Consider the following 8,489-nt stretch of genomic DNA (forward strand, 5'->3'; position numbering starts at 1 on the left):
ACTGTAAGCCATGGCTTGTTTATATCATTCTTTGTTTCTAGGCAGGATTTAGGAGTACATATGTTTTATTAAGGAACCTTTCCTCTGCCCCACTCTGAGCAAAGGAATGTATTTCCCAGCTCTTTTTTTCCCTGACAAAAAGACCCAAATAGAAACTGCTGCTTGGTTTATAATATATATATATATATATATATATATATATATATATGTATTTTTTTTTCTGAAACAGAAGAATGGGGTGTTTGAGCAAAATATGGTGCTTCCTTTATAGTGATTGTATGTTAGTGATGAGCATGAGCCAAAGAAAAATTTAAAAATATTTCTGACACCTATGTCTCATACATGTGCCAGTGAAGTTTTAGACAGGAAATCATGAAGTGAAAATCCTTTCATATTTTGCCCTTAAGGGATGCATGTCTTTCTTCATCTGAGCAGTGTGTCTCTTCTGAGCCCTTGAAGACAAAGCACCTACACATTGGGTTCCAGCTGCCAGACGTGGAATCGCGATTGGCAAAAACACTCTGGAAGTTCTTTGAAATGCCTCTCACTTGCTCTGAAACTACTAACACCTTACCCTTTGCCTGTGAATGCTTTTCCTCGGGTTAACTCACATTTCTATCTGAATCCCTTTCCTGGAATCTGATATGAAAAACTCAGGGCAGGGCATGAACATCTGGGTTAAAAATTCTTACCTGGAGTTGAAGGCAAATCCAGAAATAGAATTCAGTGGCTTGGGCATGGAAGGACTTCAGGAGTCTGCAACTGTGTGCTCTGCAGTCACTGCTTATAGGACTCCCACCAAGCTGTCCAGAAATAAACAGGGAGGACCTGCCATTTGCCTGTGCACTAAACAGACGCTCTCCTTCCTTCAGCTCTCAGAACCCCCAGTGGAACCTCAAGGCACTGATCCAGGCTGCCTTCTGGCCTCTAACGCTGCCTGGGTTATCACAATATTCCCTTTGAAGTTAGGAGCAGGTATATAGTTTATTCATTCAGAAAGGCAGATACAAGGAAAGAATGTTTGCAAGTGATTTTATTATTTCTACCCAATACATGTAAGAAAACAAAATACTCGAATCAAAAGCCCCCAGTATCCACCATTTAAATGTCTCAAACTTCTGGAGTTGACCTTTATCTCAGTATGACACAATAAGACAACTCAAGCCACCATCCCACCCTCCATGAGGTACTCCTCCTAATATCCCAGTAGATTTCTGGGGAATTCTTGGTCTCTTGTTAAGTCCACACAGCATCCAGTTTGATAACACACTTTTAGGTTTTATATTGTTGGTTTCCTTCACCCCATGTTGGAAATCACTTCAAAAGCTTTTGCCCTCAGAATACTAAGACTTTGTGTACAGTGAAATTTATAGAAAGTTTGACATAATAGAAGGAGATTCCTGTGTAGCTGGGCATAGGCGGCAACTTCACCTTGGGTATTAGACATCACTCTCTAGAGATTCCACCAGGCCTTCCTCACCACAGAGAATTTATCAGTAGCTAAGACTCCATGGCTGCCATCTTGTCAGGATTTTTTTGGGCCTCCTCTTACCTTGATAGTCTCTCTCTGTGTGCCAAAACAGATACAAGGTTCTTGTTTATGAGAATCAAAATCTGTTCTCCCAGGCATCAAGTTTTATAGGAGGATCGTGCATAGGTGCAACCAACTACTAGTATATATCTGTGTGTGTTTTGGGTAAACACTCCCATTATTGATGTTAATTTACTCAGTTTATACTTTGCCAGCCAGCATCTGCCTAAACATCCAAGGGATTAGAACTCAACTGAACTTCCTGAAACACTAATCACCTAACTGTGTTCTACATCTGCGTATGCCAGTGTACGTACTTCATCTTCCCTATAAAATTACAAATGCTTAAAGATTAGAGGCTGAATCTACTTTAAAAATATTCCCGTATCCCTTGTTACACAGTGTCTTTGTAACAAGAGGTGACAGTTTGTCACCGAGATTACCTACAACTGGGGACTAAGTGCCCTGTGGTTGATGGAGGAGTGGGGACAGGAGACGGCAGAGAACTAAAGAGCGTTGAGCACCAGCTCTTGACTGTCACTGGACTAAGTACATTACAAGAGCTAATTTTCCCCCATAAGACCTTTTAGGTGCATGTAATTAGCCTCACTTTATGATGAGGAAAATACTTGAGAGAGTAATACCACTTATAAGTGGAAGTATTAGGATTCAAAAGCATTTCAGTCTCATACTTCAATTCTAAGTCTCGTGATTGACTGTTCTATGACTTCACAATGCCTTTGACTTTAAAATTTCCTCCAGATTATCTGACAGTCCTGCAAACTTCATTCAGAACACAAGAACTGCACCACCTCCCTCTTGCTTTTCTGTAGCGTCCACTTCCCCATCTGTGAGGGGCATCCAGAGCCTGGAGAGAAACTTTGTTTATTTTGAAACTTGGCTTTGAACATTGGACCTGCCTAATTGAAATCCTAAAGGGCATTTGAGAGCCCTCAAGGGCTGATAGCTCTAGTATTTGCAGGTTGATCCCTGACCAAATCTAAGATTGCTTTTCTGAGAGTAACAGTTCCAGGCAATGGCCTTTCTTTATCTCTGCTTTCTTATATATTTTTTTCATGGCAGATTATGTAACTGTCAACAGCATGTCAATCATATCTTAATTATTAATTATTTAAACTTCAGACTGGACATTTTAAAAGTGGACACACTGGGCCTAGCCGGTATGGCTCAGCAGTTGAACATTGACTTATGAATCGGGAGGTCACGGTTCGATTCCCCGGTGAGGGCACATGCCAGGGTTGTGAACTTGATCCCCAGTTGGGGAGCAGGTAGGAGGTAGGCAATCAATAATTCTCTCTCATCATTGATGTTTCCATCTCTCTCTCTCTCTCCTTTCCTCTCTGAAATCAATAAAAAATATATTGAAAAATAAAAGTGGACACACTGGGTGGCACGTCTCAGAATGTATTTGCTGGTGTGCATGACAGCCTATAACTAAGCAGGTGCTTTCAGTCGGCTCCTTCACTGACTCCAGCAATGAACATGCTGGAACAGCTTAAAAGGAAGGTCTTGCTGCACTTTATTGATCACTCTAGTGAGCCAGCCTCTCTCCCTCCTGCTCACAGCATTATAGGCAGCTGGTGAGCTTGGAGACACAGCTTATGTATTTAGGGGAAGGAGGAGAATTGGGAAAGGCTCTTAGAAATTATAGGAGTGTAGGGGAAGGTGAAGTTGGAAATTTAGAGGAGAGGAACCAGGAATAAATGAAATGACCCCACCGCAGCTGGGACCCCTCACTCCTCCAATGGGAGTGTGAGGCTCCCTCTTAACCTTTTCTTAGCCTCAGTTTACTCCAAAATTGTCTGTGCTCGCTAACAGCTCGGGAACGTCCTTTGCTCACAGGAATGTTTACATGCACCAAACCTGTGCAAAAGGAGCTCCCCCTGAGACTTCACATAGCCCTTGCCATTAGCCAAAATGAGCATCTGCAGACAGGGCAAGCATGAGTGTGTCTGCCCACGTGCAACAGAGACGTGAGGAAAAGAGCCATTCTGGACACCACATGGATGGCCAAACGCAGTGGGCTCAGAGAGAGCTCAAGGGTGCTGCGTGCTTTTCCAAGACAGGAACTAGCCATAGGACTCCGTGCCTGTGGTTTCCGTCAAGTTCCTTCCTCCGAAGACTTTATTTTCCTTGTGTTTTTCTTTTGGGAGAGCTGAACTTGAGGCATGGTGGATAGTTAATAAAAAAAACGCCACTATTTACTGAAAATTAGACTCTCGTCCATTAAACATTGAGTGACCACATGAAATGAAATACCCTCACGCAGACAAGGCACAGGGGGATTGCGTAACCCAGGCTGCCTGTTTCTCTTCCTCCTAATGAAACAGCCTCGCCTCTGGTTTTATGGGCACAGCTGAATCTGGGGAAGGCACAGGTCAGCTTCCCTCCTGTGGAACGGGCTGATGGAATTCCTTAGTCCCAAGCTGCTTCTCTTTCCTTCACTCCCTCTGCTGGGCTCTTCCTTCATCCTCCGTGGAGGAGGAACTGATTTGTGATGGAAATAAACTTAAAATGAAGTCTGCCTCCTCCCTTATATTGGTGACGTTTTCCCACATGCGTTTCTATCTGCCACACTCTGGTTTTTCCAAGATGTTTGCCAATTTTCATGAGCAGACATTCTCAAACGTGTCATGGTGGTGTTCCTAAGGCCAGTGATGGGTTTCTGTTAGAACCCAGAATGGCTTGTGTTTGCAAGTTGGGTCCCAAGACCAGCTCACCAGGGTCTGATGTTCACTGAGGTCATAGCAGAACCTGACCACTGAGGGAGAGAGTGTTGCTATGTGAATCCTCATCCTGATGCCAACTTGCTAAGGCAGGAACATGGCTGAGATTTTGCAGAGAGATGGGAAGTATCCCCACCAGGGAGGTGAGGGGAAGGTGTGTGTTTGGGTGGAGAAGGGATGGAATGCAAAAGGGTCTGGACTGAGGCACTGAGGTATAGTGGACCCAGGCTATTTCTCTCTGTCTGACCTTTATCTTAGCTGAATACTAAAGAGAAGAATAAATATGAAATGAATATATTTGTCCCTGTTATTCCAGACAGATAGCAGTTTGACTTTCCCTCCACCAAGTTTATTTTCTCCCTGTGGCTCTCTCATACTCTCACAGGCCAATGCCTCTAAAAAAAGGGATAAATCTCTGCTGGACAATTTTAGGTAATGTGGCTGTCAGGGAAAGGTTATAAAGGAGATTTTCTCCCAGATCACATCAATTATCATCAAGATGGCTGCTGACTGTCTATGTCTGTGGTTCTCAACCTTGGCTGCACATTAGAATCACCTGGGAATCTTTTTAAAATCCTGATTTCTGGGCCTCATCCTCTGGAAATTCTGTTTCTTTGTTATGGGGTGGGGCCCACAACATTAGTAACAAAGAAACAGAATTTCCAGAGGACGAGGCCCAGAAATCAGGGATTTTAAAAAAGATTCCCAGGTGATTCTAATGTGCAGCCAAAGTTAAGAACCACTGGTCTATGTGAAGGTCAACTAAGCCAGCTTTCAACAACCTCAAGCTGGATCAGGCACTTAGAGCAGCTCATTAGTAAGGCCGAGATGTCTTTGGTCAGGAGGGAATCCAGGAAGAAAAGTGTTTATTTTGACAATGGGCATTCATGCCCCTTTCCCCAGCTGCTTACTCCTAGAATCGCCTCCCAAGCCTTGGCACCAGCCCATCAGGCCTTGGGTCTGAACATTGCTCAAGTCTTTGGAATAGCCTGGCATTTCGTCACTGTGCACATCTGGGACATGCAGCTGGATTCAGAAGTTTCCAGTGGACTCTCGCACTGGGCAGAGTGTTAGGACTGTCAGCGTGATTCAGCGTGGAGGGGTTACAGCACATGTTTCCTTGGAAGAGGTTCTCACTCCATCAACACCTGCAGCCCAAGGCGGGAGAAGGAGCCTCTGCTCCACTCCAGGCAGAGAGTGAGGTCATGACGGACAGGCACAGCACAGCACAGCCACTCCAGATGTCTGTCAGCCATTAAAGGATGCTTTCTGTCCAGAGGAGAGCAGTGAATGACAGAGTGTGATTAGGAATTCACAGAACGAAGTGGTAGCTTCCCATCTCCCAGGCAGCCTGTGTCTGCCTCATGGCACTCGAAATCACTGAGATTTCAGAAGGAAGGCAGGCAGAGGAAGCCATTCCAACCTTCTCTTCTATCATCCTACTTCTTAAGTGTATCTGACTCTTGTAAAACAGCAACAACCATTTGTTGACTACTTATTAGGTGCCAAGAACTTCATATACATTGGCTCATTTAACCATTACGACAACCCAATGGTGTATATTCTTACTCAAATTTGAAGCAAAGGAAACTAAGCTCAGAGATATTCATGATCTCAGCTAGGAAGTGGCCAAGTGAGATTCAGTATTGTTTCTATCTGACTTCAAAGTCCACACTTTTCATGGCTACATCATGCTACCACCCAAACTTGTTTAACTCTATTCCCAAGATTTTTATTAGGAATTACAGCTGTAGCCATAGTATCTAAAGCCTGAATTATCTAGGATACATTGTGACTACTATAACAAAGACCTGAGGTAAGAGCACCTTGTACAAATTAGGAGTTTAATTTTTCTCAATCCAAACAAAAACAGTCTAACACTTATGTGGCAGCTCCACAGTGTCAGGTAGATATTACAGCCCCCTTATCATCCACAGGGCCCAATGTGGTTCTTCACAATATCTGCTTCCAATTGGCAGAATAAAGCAAAATGTGGCAAGACAGGAAGGGCACCCCCCCCGCCCCGCAAATAGCAAGAGCTCATTGACCAAAACTTATAGAGCCATACATAGCAATAAGGATAGCTTGAAAATTAGCTTTTATTATGAACATTTATGTGGATGATTACAATCTAGGACCAAAAAGAGCATAAAAGATGGAAAGTGGGACATTCTGAAAGGAACTAAGCAAGGGTAAGGGTAATAAGAATCTGAGGTACAACCAAGTCATACTCCTGCGGGGGCGATGAGGGGAGAGTAAGAGAAAGAGAGAGAGAGAGAGAGAGAGAGAGAGAGAGAGAACAGAAAGGAGACAGATAAGAGAAAGACAAACATATATTTGTAAAGGAACCAGTAATTTATACCTCACTCACTTCTGTTCACAGACCATTGGACAGAATGATCACATGACTCTAACTGAACTGTAATGGCGGCTGAGAAGTGTAGAGATGCTCATGAATTTGGGCACCAACTATATCTGTCATGGAGATTTCACATAAAATCAAGTATTTTCAGCATTTCTTGGAAAATCAGATATTGCCAACTCAGAACAACTTTTACTAGGCAAGAACCACTGGAGCTTGCCCTCTTAACTCAGAAAAAATTGGTTTCCAGTGTGTCTCACTCACGATTTAACACCCCATGTTTGGGAAATGGTACTGTCAGAATAAAATTTACAGTGATTTCAGGAGCCTCTTTCCACGTTGTTCCTGATAATACAGGTCAACGCATCTAATGCTAGTAACCAGAGATTGAATAATTTCTTCCTGAATGCACTGCCTTACATTTTCCTCAATGACTCTCTACATTTTCTCACACATTGCCTTGTGAGAGGACCTTAAAGTGTCCTTGTAAAGTTGACATTTTATCACTCAAAAATTGTGGAAAACATTTAATGTGGGCTTTGTAAATAAATATAAGAAATATTAACATTTTGTACATTTTAATCAAAGCTTCATGAATGGCCATGCCTCCTTTTTTATTCTATTCATGGGAAGTGAATGGAATTAGTAATTTAAAAACCTAGTTTGAAGTGTTGGTCCTATGACTTGTTAGCTGTCTAACCATGGATACATTTCAATCTCTTGGAGCCTTCATACCTATTTAGTATACATAATCAGTGCAATGATGATCATCATTAAGTGAAGTTTGTGAAGACATTGTAAATGCAACATCAATTGTCTTTTTAATCTAATTATCTTTCAAGTTTCTTGCTTTCTATTTCTTCTAAATTTTCAATGATTCAGTCACCTCTACATTTTATTTTCTTTATTTTAGTGTACTTACGAAAAGTAAGACAAGGACTAAAACACAATTCTAGATATCTAGAAGGGACAAGAATAATTTTCTCCTTATATATTATTTTCTTTTTCAAAGAAACTGTAGAACATGTAGACTTAACAGAGTCAAGTAGCCAAGAAATTGAATGGAAAACCAAATACAGTTAATCCTCATTATTTGCAGATTCCATAAAATTTATTTGTAACTTTGAAATCAATACTTTTGCTACTTTTGCTGTCATTTGCAGAAATGTGCAGAGTAGCAAATAATTTGAGTCACCTACTGTGAACATACTCAGTTGAGTTTGAACAAGGGGACACTCCGCTTTCTTGTTTTAGCTGTGAACAGGTGTCCCTTTTGCAGTTTTCTGCATTTTTGTACTCTTTGTTAGTTTTTTCACTGTTTAAAACGTCCCCAAACACAATGCTGCACTGCTGTCTAGATTTTGTAAGTGCAAACTTGTGATATGCCTTATAGAGAAAGTATGTGTGTTAGATAAGCTTTATTCAGGCATGAATTATATTGTTTTTGGCTATGAGTTCAACGTTAATGAATCATATATATAGATATTCTCTCCATGTAAAAAAAGTGCCTTTAAATAGAAACACATGCAACAAGATCATGTATTGATTGGTTGATGAGAATGTTGTGACTCCAGGCTTGCAGGAACTTATCTCTGTATTTCCCCTAGGAGCAATGGTTCAGTATTAGCTAATTCTTTGTTTGAGGCAATTTTATAGAACATAATTACTGTGAATAATGAAAATCAACTGTACATTGACAAAGGGAAATCCTTCATCAAAATTAAAAAGTTTTAACAATATTGTTTTCATTTTAAGCCTCCTTCAAGTACAGTGATGCAACCAATGAAAAGTTCTGTGTCTTGGTGGGCATCTTTGATATATTACTGACATTGTCAACCAACTTTGGCAA

Source organism: Myotis lucifugus, unplaced genomic scaffold (genome assembly GCF_000147115.1).
Source record: "Myotis lucifugus unplaced genomic scaffold, Myoluc2.0 scaffold_295, whole genome shotgun sequence".
NCBI lineage: Eukaryota > Metazoa > Chordata > Mammalia > Chiroptera > Vespertilionidae > Myotis > Myotis lucifugus.